The sequence below is a fragment of the Herpailurus yagouaroundi genome, unplaced genomic scaffold, assembly GCF_014898765.1.
Source record: "Herpailurus yagouaroundi ecotype Mexico unplaced genomic scaffold, PumYag 188, whole genome shotgun sequence".
NCBI lineage: Eukaryota > Metazoa > Chordata > Mammalia > Carnivora > Felidae > Herpailurus > Herpailurus yagouaroundi.
Genome location: NW_024412419.1, coordinates 13,027,189 through 13,039,989, shown reverse-complemented (window position 1 = coordinate 13,039,989; position 12,801 = coordinate 13,027,189). Strand labels below are relative to the sequence as shown.

Sequence of the window (12,801 nt, the reverse complement as noted above, 5' to 3'; positions counted from 1 at the left end):
AAACTTTTAATGTATTCTTAGGGAAAATTCTTGCAGTATTTGGTCAGATTTATAAATACTTTTCACAGTGGTAGAATGGATCATCAACACTGATTTCAGGAAACCTACTGTTATAATATTTACATGTACAGTATTTTCATTGGTAACTAATAAGCATATAGTCAACTTCATGCATCCATGTGCAAAGAATTTGAAATATAAATTATTTTTTTCCTAAGAGCAGAGCAAAGATTATTTATATGTAATATATTCAGTGCTGCTAAGCACTCAGATATCTGTCTTATATCATAGTTGATGAATAGGTGGTAAAATCCTTCTTGAAATCAAGTTGGCAAAATATATTAAGTACCATAAAATACAATCTTCCACTTCTCGTAATCTGCCTTAAAGGAACATGGTATGAAATTCAGATGCAGAATTATGGCTAAAGGTTATTTATTCCAGTGTTATTTTTGTTAATATATGCAGGAATCATCCAAAATGCCCAAATAACATGGGGATGGTTAAATCAATTATAACAGATTTTAATTTAAATTACTTTTAATAATGTTTAAAATATACTGTTGGGTGACAAACAATATATATGAAGCAGGGATTCTCAAAGTCTAATAGAGAAGCTGGTAAGGGTCCCCAAGACTTTTTTAAGGAGTATGTGAATTAAAATTATCTTCATAATAATACTCTGACATTATTTACATGTTCAATCTCCTTTTCTTATGACTGTATAGTGGGGTTTTCCAGAGTCTATAGGGAGCATCATGAGTATCTAAAAAAAAACAATTAAAATATTCCTTCCTGTGGCACCTGGGTAGCTCAGATGGTTAAGTGTAAAAATCTTGATTTCAGCTTGGGTCATGATCCCAGGGTCCTGGGATAGAGCCCTGCGTCGGGCTCCACACTGAGTGTGGAGTCTGCTTAAGATTCTCTCTCTCCCCCGCCCTCTACCCCTCCCCCCCCCCCCCGTGCTTTCTCTGTAAAATTAAAAAATTTTTTTTTCCTTCCTTTTCCAATTCTGTATCTGTGAGGCTGGATTTTCTTCATATATTTAGGCAAAGCAATATATCATAACAGGTTGGATGCAGAAGCCTTTGTGAGAATCCAGCTATTTTCTACTAAGTCAGACATTAAAAAGATTTCTAAAACAATGCCATTCTTTTCACTAATTTTTTGCTTTTATTATTGCAATTTTATTTTTTTTTATTTTTTTTCCAACGTTTTTTATTTATTTTGGGACAGAGAGAGACAGAGCATGAACGGGGGAGGGGCATAGAGAGAGGGAGACACAGAATCGGAAACAGGCTCCAGGCTCCGAGCCATCCGCCCAGAGCCTGACGCGGGGCTCGAACTCACGGACCGCGAGATCATGACTTGGCAGAAGTCGGACGCTTAACCGACTGTGCCACCCAGGCGCCCCTTTTTTTTTTTCAACGTTTTTTATTTATTTTGGGACAGAGAGAGACAGAGCATGAACGGGGGAGGGGCAGAGAGAGAGGGAGATACAGAATCGGAAACAGGCTCCAGGCTCCGAGCCATCAACCCAGAGCCTATTATTGCAATTTTAAACAAATAAATGTTTAAATTATTTGCCAAGTTTAATACCAGACAGTAAATATCAACAAAACACAAGAACAAAACTCTTGGGAATCTTCAATAATTGTTAAGATGGAAAATGGTTCTGAGACCAAAGAGTTTGAGAACTCTTATTCTAGAAAATATTATTTCAACCACACAACGAAGAGCTGCAAGGAATTTGCTGAATTGTTGGGATTATGCTGAATTGTTAAGAGTGATTATCTGTGGATGTTGGGTTTAAGGGTCATGGTTATTTTAACATCTTTACTTTTCTGTGTTTCCAAAAGTTTCCACTTTAGTATGTATTTCTTTTATATCTGATGAAGGGTAATTTTCTTTAATTTGCACTTTTCTGTTCTTCACCTTTAAAAAAATCTCTCTGCACTTAAGCCTTCATTTAAAACCTAAAATTGTAAAATGTCTCTTAATTATACTTGCATAGAGTCTCAGCTCACAAAATTCTGCCAGATTTAAGGTCTGCAGACAAATTAACCACAAGCTATATAGAGGTAGAATTTATAAATGGAATATGCACTGCACCAGCACTTTCCAGAGAAATGGCCTTTGAAACACCAGTGAATAGAGGAGACATCTTCCAGGCGATGTTTATGCCAAGGCTGAGATAAAAATTCACTTTGCATTTATTTATTCATTTTTGTTTGTTTCTTACTTAAAAGTTGACTGCCATGGAGCCTTAAAATTATCAATGATCTTAACTCCTATTCATTTCAAAATTTGACCTGTACAGAAAGGCTCACAAAACAAGCTCACCACCTATTTGTTTGGATGCTCCCAAGGACCAAAGGTTTTGGTTAATATATTCCACTATTCAATAGCTCTGCTTGTAAAAAAAAAAAAAAAATCTGAGTTATGATCCTTTTAATGTCTACAAAGCCCAAGTAGATGTGTGATCTTGGGCCAGTTCCACAGGTAAAACATTATGTTTTTAATATGTCATAGGCCTAATAATACAAGTTCTCATAAAGTTGTGAGCATTATATAACATATAAAACTAAACAGCAGCGCCTGGCATACGATTGATGCATAATTTGTGTACAATAACTATTGTTATTTTTGTGTTTCCAAATACTCCAAAACTGATATTGGGGCCAGCCAAAAATGGGCCCCTCAGTATCTTAGGAACATTCTATCAATCCATTGCTCTATTCCTGGTATTTACATCTGCCAAGAAGCCTTTCCAGCCTACCTAGCATTTTTCCTTTGGCTCCAGAACTTCTGGAGCGCATATTGCCTGGGATACTTCCTGCTGCCCCACTGCACCTGTATCACAAGCCTCTTTTTTTTTTTTTTCAACGGTTTTTTTTGTTTGTTTGTTTTTTTGTTTTTTTTTAATTTATTTTTGGGACAGAGAGAGACATAGCATGAACGGGGGAGGGGCAGAGAGAGAGGGAGACACAGAATCGGAAACAGGCTCCAGGCTCCGAGCCATCAGCCCAGAGCCTGACGCGGGGCTCGAACTCACGGACCGCGAGATCGTGACCTTGCTGAAGTCGGACGCTCAACCGACTGCGCCACCCAGGCGCCCTACAAGCCTCTTCATAGGCTGGACAGAGTTTTCTGCTTCCTTTATCTTCTCCCACTCGGTGTAGCATAGCCCCTCTGTGGATTGACTGGTTTCTTTTTCTTTTTTTAAGTTTCTTTATTATGAGAGAAAGAGAAAATAGAAGTGGGGGAGGGGCAGAGAGAGAGAGGGAGAGACAGAATCCCCAGCAGGCTCCACACAGTCAGGACACAGCCCAATGTGGGGCTTGAACTCACCAACCGTGAGATCATGACCTGAGCTGAAGTCAGACACTTAACCAACGAAACCATCCAGGCGCCCCTGGACTGATTGATTTCTGATACATTATCTCTTTCATGGTTCTTGCTCAACATTTCTCCTCTGGAGTATTTTGAGATTATTTTAGTCTCCTTCCTTGTCTCCTGTGGAATACTTATTAGAATAAATTAGACCCCCCTCTCTCCCATTCAATCGTCATGGCTCTAGGAGTCCTGTGAGTAAGATGAATTAAAACAGATATCTTTGTCTTCCTGGATCCTAAGAAATTTGATTAGCCATTTTTCATATTTCTCTATCCTTTAGGATTAGGCGATATCCCAGACCAATTCTCACCCACTCAGGTTTTCATAAATATTTTACAAACTCCTAAATGCCAGTAAGTTCCTAATTCCCTTGCCATTTATTTCATCCTTCAGCCAGCAGAAGACTGTAACCATCCAGAACTATATGGAGAGTAGAGACGAGGGGAGTGAGCATCTTATCAGGACAGACATGTTACCAAAATGGCCTTGCCTTTTTCTGGAGAGCCCAGGGATTCCCACTAGACCAAAACTAGGCTTCATAGTGCCTCAAGCAGAAACTCAGTGTTCCTAAAGATATATAAGGTGGATAGATACATATTCCCTGTATTTCTTACCTCTAGCTTACTGCAAAGGGTATTCTAAGGGAAGGCATGTTTGTGACAGAAAGAGAGAGAGGGAGGGAAGGAGGAAGGAAGGAGGGAAGGAAGGAAGGAGGGAAGGAAGGAAGGAAAGAAGGAAGGAAGGAAAGGAAATCATCAATAAGATGGCTATCAAAAAAAAAAAAAAAAGGAATCTCATCCATTTTGCTTTGAAAAATCCAGATAGGCTTGAGAGGAGAGTAGCAAGTTTGAAATTTTCTGAGTTTATACTGAATTCTATTTGAAATGAGAGCTCTGTGTGAGTATGGAAACTTGATCTCAACAATATCAAGAGATAATATATGAACATTCCTCCGACAGTTCCAGATGTACTGTTGTGTCAAGATAAATGCTGCCACTCATCTGAGGTCCTTCTCTTCTGCAAGGTATGTAAAACCTGAACTAATGTCATAACTGACTTTAAGGCAGAGGATGTTACAACTTATTTTCAACATGGGAAAGATGTTGATCATACTCTCCAGAGCCCATCACGCTCACATTTAGTCTTCATTTGGGAGTTGTAATATGACAATCAAATGCCTTGTTGTTTGCCTATTCTTTTACTGCTGGCAGCTTTAATACTTCCTAAAGTGTTGGGCAAACTCTTCCTGAAAGTTTGCTTTTTCTAAGTTCTAGCCTTACAATGCCAGGTCCTGTAGATGGTGGACACCCGCGGGTACCTTCCTCCCTCCCATTATTTTCATCAATCCCTCAACTTCTGTTAGCACAATGGAGTTATGGGATGCTATTACATGATGCATTCTCAAGCGTATAACTTCACTAGCCAACATCAGATCGAAAAATGGCCTTGAATTCATCATGAGTTTGACAAATCTTATATCAAACCATTCACTAATGCATTTGCAATTAATCACACAGTGAGTGCACAATTCCTTTTTTAAATATATTACGTTTTCTCTTGTGTCTCCTTTTAGAACTTTAAAGGAGTATATTATGTATTTGTGCTTTACGTGTGGTCTGTGCCTTCCTTCATATGTGCCTGTTTGCATACATGTGTCCTTGGGTATGTCTGTGTGTGTTTATATACGTACGTGTGCATATGTATACATATGTATTGTCTGCAAAGTGTCTCACAATACTATGTGAATGTGTGAAGTGTGTATATCCATGCGTATGCGTGCGTTTGTGTGTGTTGTGTGCTCCTGTGGGCTTGCCATGCAGAGTGAGATGCTTGAGTTTCCTTTTCCTTGGAAACCAGAGAGTTTGTCCTATTTTGCCTGTTGTTACATAAGCTGGATAAGTCGAAACTCAGTGGGTTTATCAGGAAGAAATGGATTTTGCAATCTCTCACTGTATCTGTTATTTCTTCCTCCCTGGTCAACACACTCTACTGACGTGAGTGTTTGCTGATGAATCATCACTCTGAGAAAAGCAATGACGTCGGGCTGTTTAAATGAAGTAACTGTGAAAGGACTAGTTATCTTTTTTTATTTTGCTTGGGAGTATTGATAAAACGATGTATTCTTATTTTGTTCTCTCAGAGTCTTGGGTGTATTTGGACATGCTGACCAAATTTGTCCATGGAAACTATTAAATTTCATGCATAGCTGAGCTCACACACAACAAAAAGTGGAGTTGGCTGTGCTGAGATGGAGGGTAGCAAGGATCCTGGCAGGTTATATGGTCCCCCAGGGCTCAGCAGCTGTCTACCTCGTTTCTTGGTAGCAAAATTCAATTTCCACTCTACCCACATGGGCCAGGAGTCAGCAGGGATCCACACTGGCTCACAGAATTTTCACTTCCTCATTTGTGAAACGTGACCAAACATATTAATCTCAGCGACAAGCAGATTAGAATACTGGACAGGATGAACAAATGCAACCATCAGACACAGAACTGCCCCAACAGTGCCAGATCGGGGTTGGAGGCAGATCCTGGGTTAGGGAGCAAGAATGTAAATAACATAGGGCTTGGAAGATCCTCTCAAGTTTCTAAATGATATCTTGTTTACCCCAATACATCTCCGAAAGTCTTCAGAAGTATTTTTTGCTAGAACACTATCAGTCAACTAGCCTACACAGACAGCTTTAGGGAGGGATTCTCTCCTCTGTGGTTTGCAGAGTGAAATTTCGACCTGTGTTTGTCACTTGAGGCTCCCTGTCATTAAACCTCCACTTCTCTTTACAATATAATCCTCTGTGCATGCTTTCTCAAGCCCTTTGCAGGATGGCCCCTTGTTTCCTATGCTGACCCACATCATCAAGTACCCCCTGAATCTGCCTTTAGAAAATGCTTTGTCGAATTTCTTCTCTGATTTCCTGGCCTGGATATGTGAGGTATCTTTTTTGTTTTGAGGAGAAATTTTCCAGGTGGGCATTCTAAAATACATGTTAGAGAAAATAAATAAATAAATAAATAAATAAATAAATAAGAATAAGAATAACCAAGACATTTAGAAAGGAAAGGAAGAAGTGGAGGAGGAGAAGAAAAAGGAGAATGGAGAATATACCCCATCTCCTATTAGATCTTCCTGAGAAGCAAAAGTAATCAAGACAACCTGGTGTTGTAGACAACTGGATCAATGGGACATGATGTTGAGCCCTGATGAATGACAGAGGCAGTATGACAGATGTGCATGGGAAAGAAAGTCTGTTCAATAAATGGACATGGGGTGATAAAAAAAATGTTTATTTATACATGTGCAGGAACAGTGGACTCTCTCATGTCATACAACAATCAACTCCCCATGAATTAAGGACTTAAGTATCAAAATTAAAGACCCAAGTAGAAAATATAAGAGCTATTCAATTTGAAAAAAAAAAAAAAAAAAAAAAAAGTCATACAATCCAAGTGTTAGGATAAGGACTAACTTAATCTCTGATATTGCTCTAGAATGTGCAGTTTGGCAGAAACATTTGGGGGAAAATGTTTTGTCATTATCTTAAATGTTAGATGTTGTTCTCATATGCTGTTCCAGAGATTTTACTCTTAGGTACTTTCCCAAGATAGGAGAAAAAACAGATTGACTAAGAAATTTCAGGATCACAGAAGGTGGTAACATTTAACTCCATACCTCAGGGGGGAAAAAAAGATAATAATGAAAGCCAGTGCAGAAATAAAAACAACTCAAAAGCATCAAGAATAGAACAGCTTTAAATAGAGTCAAAATGGAAGAACATAAGCTTAAGAAAAAATTGTGCAAAAGTAATTGGAAAATTACAAAGAGATCAACATCATTGGAGAGAAAATGAAATCTATGCTAAAAAAAAAAAAGAACACGGAAATTCTGCATGTTTGTTTTTCTTAAAAATAAAGGATAGCATAAATGAAACAGAATATATTCAAATATATTATGTGAAAATACTTCCCTAAAATACAGAAAATCTGCATGTGAAGTTTTAAAGGCCGCTGTTGTTGTTTATTGTTTGTCGTTTTGTTTTGTTTTGTTTTTCAGAAAACTGATACATACCTCTAAAGCCAAGAAATATCCTGGTAAGTTACTGAACTTGAAAGATTAATCAAACAAAAGAAGTCATAACTTTGATGTCATTTCTGTGAATGAACTAAATTCACATCACGTCTATTTAAATTGAGAACCAGAGTTAAAAACTATACGGAAATTATGGTGCAGAAAAGGCACAACCATTATAAACTAACACGATGTGAGACAATATAATTAATAGAAATTAGGACATCAATGTTCTTAATGAGGAAATTAAGAAAAAAATGTAATTGTATTGATTTCCTTGTTTTTCAGAAAAAATTCAGCATACTGATAAAAGTATATACCTCAAGAAATACAGGTTTATGTGTATTATTTATGAATACTGTGGTAACCACAAGACCCAAGAGTATATTATAAACTGTGCAGCTTTTCTGAAGGAACTGCACACACACACACACACACACACACACACACAATCAGCAGGAGCAACAACAAAGGAAATGGAAATCATAGCAAATCTCATTTTTCTCTCTACCTCCACATATAAATATATGAATTATTTATGTATATATTTCTTGTCTTTATACATTTCTTATGCTAGGACAACATACTTCACAAAGTAGGTACTCACAAAATCAATACTATATTGTAGGATATCAGGATCACCTCAGAGCCATTAAAACTGTTGCCAGCACCCCTTCCTTCCAGGACCTCCCAGCCACACCCCCCCTGCCCCCCACATCCCCGGCCACAGGCACTACCCTGGCCTTTTCATTCTCTAAAGTCCTGTAGCCTCTCTTATCTGTGATAGCGGTCTCTGACACAATTCTGGAATCAGAGAGAAGATATAGTTGGGAGGGATCTTCAGGCACAGGAAAATCACTTCACCTCTCTGCTTTCATTTCTTCCTTGTAAAATGCCTTCCTTTGCTTCTTCACCATTTCTAGAGTATGTGTCTTATTTTCCCATCAAATTCTGTGTTCATGGAACACTTGTGCTCTGGCCTTGAAAATCTTCTCTTTCCTACGAAGTGTGAAGCACTATCTTTTGCACATAGGAAGGGCTCCGTATCCAGCTATGTTTGAATGAATAGAGGATTAAATGTTAGATTGCACATATGGGGGCTTTATCCTGTGCTCAAAACTCTGCTGATCACTTCACATGCGTCGCATAATTTAATCTGCTTCGCAAGCCTACTTCTATTTTATGCTTGTACCAAAACATAAAGAGATTAGTAAACATGCCCAAACCAGGATTTGAACCCAGGTAGTCTGGCTCCTGACTTAATTACTATGCTGCATGGCGGAAACAAAGGGTAGCACGTATTGTACTGAACTCGGCGGACTTGTAGCATGTCTTCAAAGATTTAGAATACGTGGGTCACTTCCTTCAGCAGGTCCAGCTGCACCTGCACCAGGGAACTTCTCACCCTTTCAGCAGGTGGACAGGAAGCCCCAGGGGTAGAGACATGCTCAGTGAAGCGAGTGACCTACAATTTGAGGATGGTGGCAATCCCAGGCACCCCTGTGGCATAACACTCCTCTGAGAGCCAGGCCCACATGGGACTCACCTAAACAGGCACAAGACACGGCCTTCCTGCCAACCTGCACTTCCTCTGCAGGCAGCTCAAGAGGTGAGTGCTTCCTACTCAGTAGGCACAGGAAAGAGGGAGGAAGAGAGCCTTGGGCAAGTCCCAACTTTGAGGAACTAGACCAGGAGGTAGGTCTGCTCTTACTTGTGTGTGTCCACCTAGTGAATTATGCCACTTGAAATCCCTCAAAGCCTGTGTAGTTCTAAGAGCGTCATCATTACAACTGTAGAAATGTGTTTGTGTCTTCCAGAATTTTTAGTGTTATTTGCATCAAAAATAAACCTAACCTTGCTCATTTACCACGGACTCTCCATCACGGGTCGGCCATGCGGTCACTACCTCCTTTCTGCTCCTATAACGGCCCAAGACACAACATTTACTATATTATGGCACGGTCTTTGTTCTCCAACTGTCTCCCTGGCTAGACTGTGGCTTCTAGAGCAAGGGAAGAATGTGTTACGCATGTCTGCGTCAGCAGCACCTAGAAAACGAGTGCTTGACACTGAGCAGACAACAATGCATTTGTGAAGCACGTAAAGGAGAAACCAGCAGTCCAGTGAAAAAATAAAAATCTATCCAATGGAATTGAATCAAAAAGAACAGCTGAACTGTCCGATGGGAAAGCTGGTCTCCTAGCCCAAGACCCAGGGATTTTTCCCAAAGTTGAAGCCCCTGAGTTAGCATATTATTGATTTAAGTGGAATTTGAAGTGCAGGGAGAAGGTGGGTTATTCTCTGTGGCATTCAGGTCAACATCTCCCTTTTTACAAAATGCCGGCACAACATTTTACATGTGGCACATAAAATGATACCACATACCTTTGATGTATTTGCTACATATGCAAAACAAAAACAAACCTTATTATCTTACAGGAATAATTACTTTGACATCTGGGGACATTTCCTTCCCATTTTTGTTCCCATTCTCACACAAATGTGTGTAAATAGCTAGATTGCTAGATAAAGATAGTCCCCAAGACATGTTGACATTTATATCTCCAGACTCTGTTGATAGGGTACCCTACGTAGCAGAAGGGTCTTTTCAGATGTGATTAAGAACCTGATGTGGGAAGATTGTCCTGAACTATATTGGGTGGGCCTCACGTAATCACAAGGCTCCTTAGAAGAGGAAGGCAGGAGGGATTCAGAGGAGGAGACCTAAGGACAGAAGCAGGGGCTAGAGTGCTGCCAGGCACGAAATAAAGAATGAGTGAAACCTCTAGATGCTGGAAAAGGCAAGGAAGAGATCCTCCCCTAGACCCCAGAAGGAATGCAGCCCTGCTGACCTGTTTGGATTCCTGACCTCCAGAACTGTAACATAATAAATTCGTATTGTTTGAAGCCACTAGTTGGTGGCAATTTGTTAGAGCAGAGGCATAAAACTACCAGAAACTATGTTAGTTTCCTAGGGCTGTCCCAACAAATTACCATTAAAACAATGAAATTTGTCCCCTTAAAGTTCTAGAGGCTAGAATTCCAAAATGAAATGTTGGTAGAACCACGATCTCCCCCAAAGGCTTCAGAGAAGAGTCCGTCCTTGCTTCTGATAGTGGCTGGCAGTCCTTGGCGTGTAGATGCATCACTGCAGTCTCTGGTGTTATCATCACACAGCAGTCTCCCTCTGTGTTTGTGTCTTCACACAGCCTTGTAAGGACACCAGTCATTGGATTTAGGGCCCACCTTAATCCAGTATGATCTGAATTTGACCAATTCCATCTGCAAAGACCCTATTTTCAAATAAGATCACATTCTGAGATTCCAGATGAACATGAATTTGGAAGGATACTATTCAATACAGTATGTATTAGTAGGTAGGTAGGGAGACAGGTAAGTGCGTGCATAGATGATGGATAGATAGATAGATAGATAAACAACCTTTGTCAAAACCATTTTCATTGTTGTATAATATTTTGTTATATGTTTATAGCAGAATTATGTATTCTTTTCACTGGAAACACATTGTTATACTTACCGAAGCATCGGTTACATCACTAGAAGAACTGCCTTCATTTCGGAGTGCCACATTCTGCATGGGATAATAACAAACTGAAACTCACTTTGGAAAGAAAGGGCAAACCAGGACAGATAATGGACTCAAATCATTTCTCATGAAGGTCCATGGAAGGAACTGGAATGATTAATCAAGAGACGAGAAGCTTCAGGACATACATGGAAGATATCTTCAAAGACAGAATATACAATCACCTTGAAGAGAAATTAATCTTACTGTATTTTTCCCCAAGGTGTTGAACTGAGGCAAATGGATCCAAACAATTTCAAAGGGTAAAGTGCTGCAGTGACCTCACCTCTCTGTGTGTCCTTTTCCTCGAAGATCTGGAACCTGATAATCTTAGATCTTAGTAGTGCTCCAAAGTCTTCAAACAAATGTTTCCTTAAAATACATTCATCAAAAACAATGGATGGTATGAGATTTGTTTTTAACTGTCAAGAACTGCTAAGGGTCTGAGATTTTGCCCTTCTTGCAAATGAACAAGTTATCCTATTATAGTTCCAGACACGTTGGAAGATAAGAGACTCCTGAGTCAGATGCAAAGGTTGACTTGTTACTCATGGCAATAGCAGTAGCCCGTGTCATCGTCCTCTTGACCAGCCTCCAGACCCCAGGTCCCACAGGGTGATGTGGGTGATGTGGGTGATGTGGGCGGTGCCTGCATGTGCAAATGGCTGTTGACAAGAAACCCTGCACTCAGGAAACCCCAATCTTTTATAATGGTCTCTGCAATTCTGCCTGACCTTTGCCCCAGAAAGGTCTATTATTGCTATGGAAACAAGCTTGAAAAAGTCATCCACATCAAAAGTTGTCAGTGTATCATTGCTCACGAGACATGCAGAAATGCAAGAAACCCATAGGTATTTGTGTCTCAACAAGAGCCACTCCTGCTTCATTCTTATACCATCTTGGTTTCTGCTCAATTTCCCATGAGTTCATCACTACTTCAGCCACTTTGATTCCTCTGACCGGCAGGCACTGGAATCAATCAACTCCATTTGGTTTGTCTCATACAAGATTTAGTTAAGACTGGTATAAATAGGAGCCCAAACAACAAGATGAGGTCAACTTGAAGTATTAACTTCATACAGTTGAGAAGCAGAGTATGGATGAAGATAGAGGTGGAGGTGGAGGCTAGAGGCAGATGAGAAAGGATCCTGTTTGCTTCATTCTGCTTCCAGCTTATCTACTGGTGCTAAAGAGCCATCAAAGTATTTAGGAGGAGACTTATGCAGCTGATGTGCATGTGGAGTGATTCTCCAGGGTGGCCAAAGGGTTAACAACTTAGAGAAGATGCAATTGAGAGAGACCTAGTTCTAATGACATTTTAATAAAGCATTTGATAAACACTGAAGCTTGAAGAGAGTAGACTTTAAACATATATAGGAGGTAAAATTGAGAGAACCTGTAAGAGAAGGGAATAGGAGGGGCGCCTGGGTGGCGCAGTCGGTTAAGCGTCCGACTTCAGCCAGGTCACGATCTCGCGGTCCGGGAGTTCGAGCCCCGCGTCGGGCTCTGAGCTGATGGCTCGGAGCCTGGAGCCTGTTTCCAATTCTGTGTCTCCCTCTCACTCTGCCCCTCCCCCGTTCATGCTCTGTCTCTCTCTGTCCCAAAAATAAATAAACGTTGAGAAGGGAATAGGAGAGAAAGAAGAGTTCAGCATGACTCTCAGGTTTCTGGCTCGGGGGATAGTGTGGAGGGCATTCCCTAAGATAGGAAAGCATAGGACAGTGGTTTTTAAGGGGATTGACAAGCTCAGA

General features: G+C 40.1%; 1 long non-coding RNA gene across 4 annotated transcripts in view; it reads left to right on the top strand.

The window, feature by feature from the left end:
- The window catches only part of LOC121044138 (uncharacterized), a 213,909-nt gene extending 201,439 nt beyond the window's left edge, over positions 1-12,470 (top strand). For 3 of the 4 annotated variants that reach the window (XR_005797160.1, XR_005797159.1, XR_005797161.1), the window contains 4 exons: positions 4,356-4,420; positions 7,450-7,487; positions 8,834-9,073; positions 11,274-12,470. This is a non-coding gene — a long non-coding RNA (uncharacterized LOC121044138). The remainder of the gene's footprint in view (positions 1-4,355; positions 4,421-7,449; positions 7,488-8,833; positions 9,074-11,273) is intronic. The other variant, XR_005797162.1, reaches the window with a different exon arrangement.
- Positions 12,471-12,801: the final 331 nt, after the last annotated feature.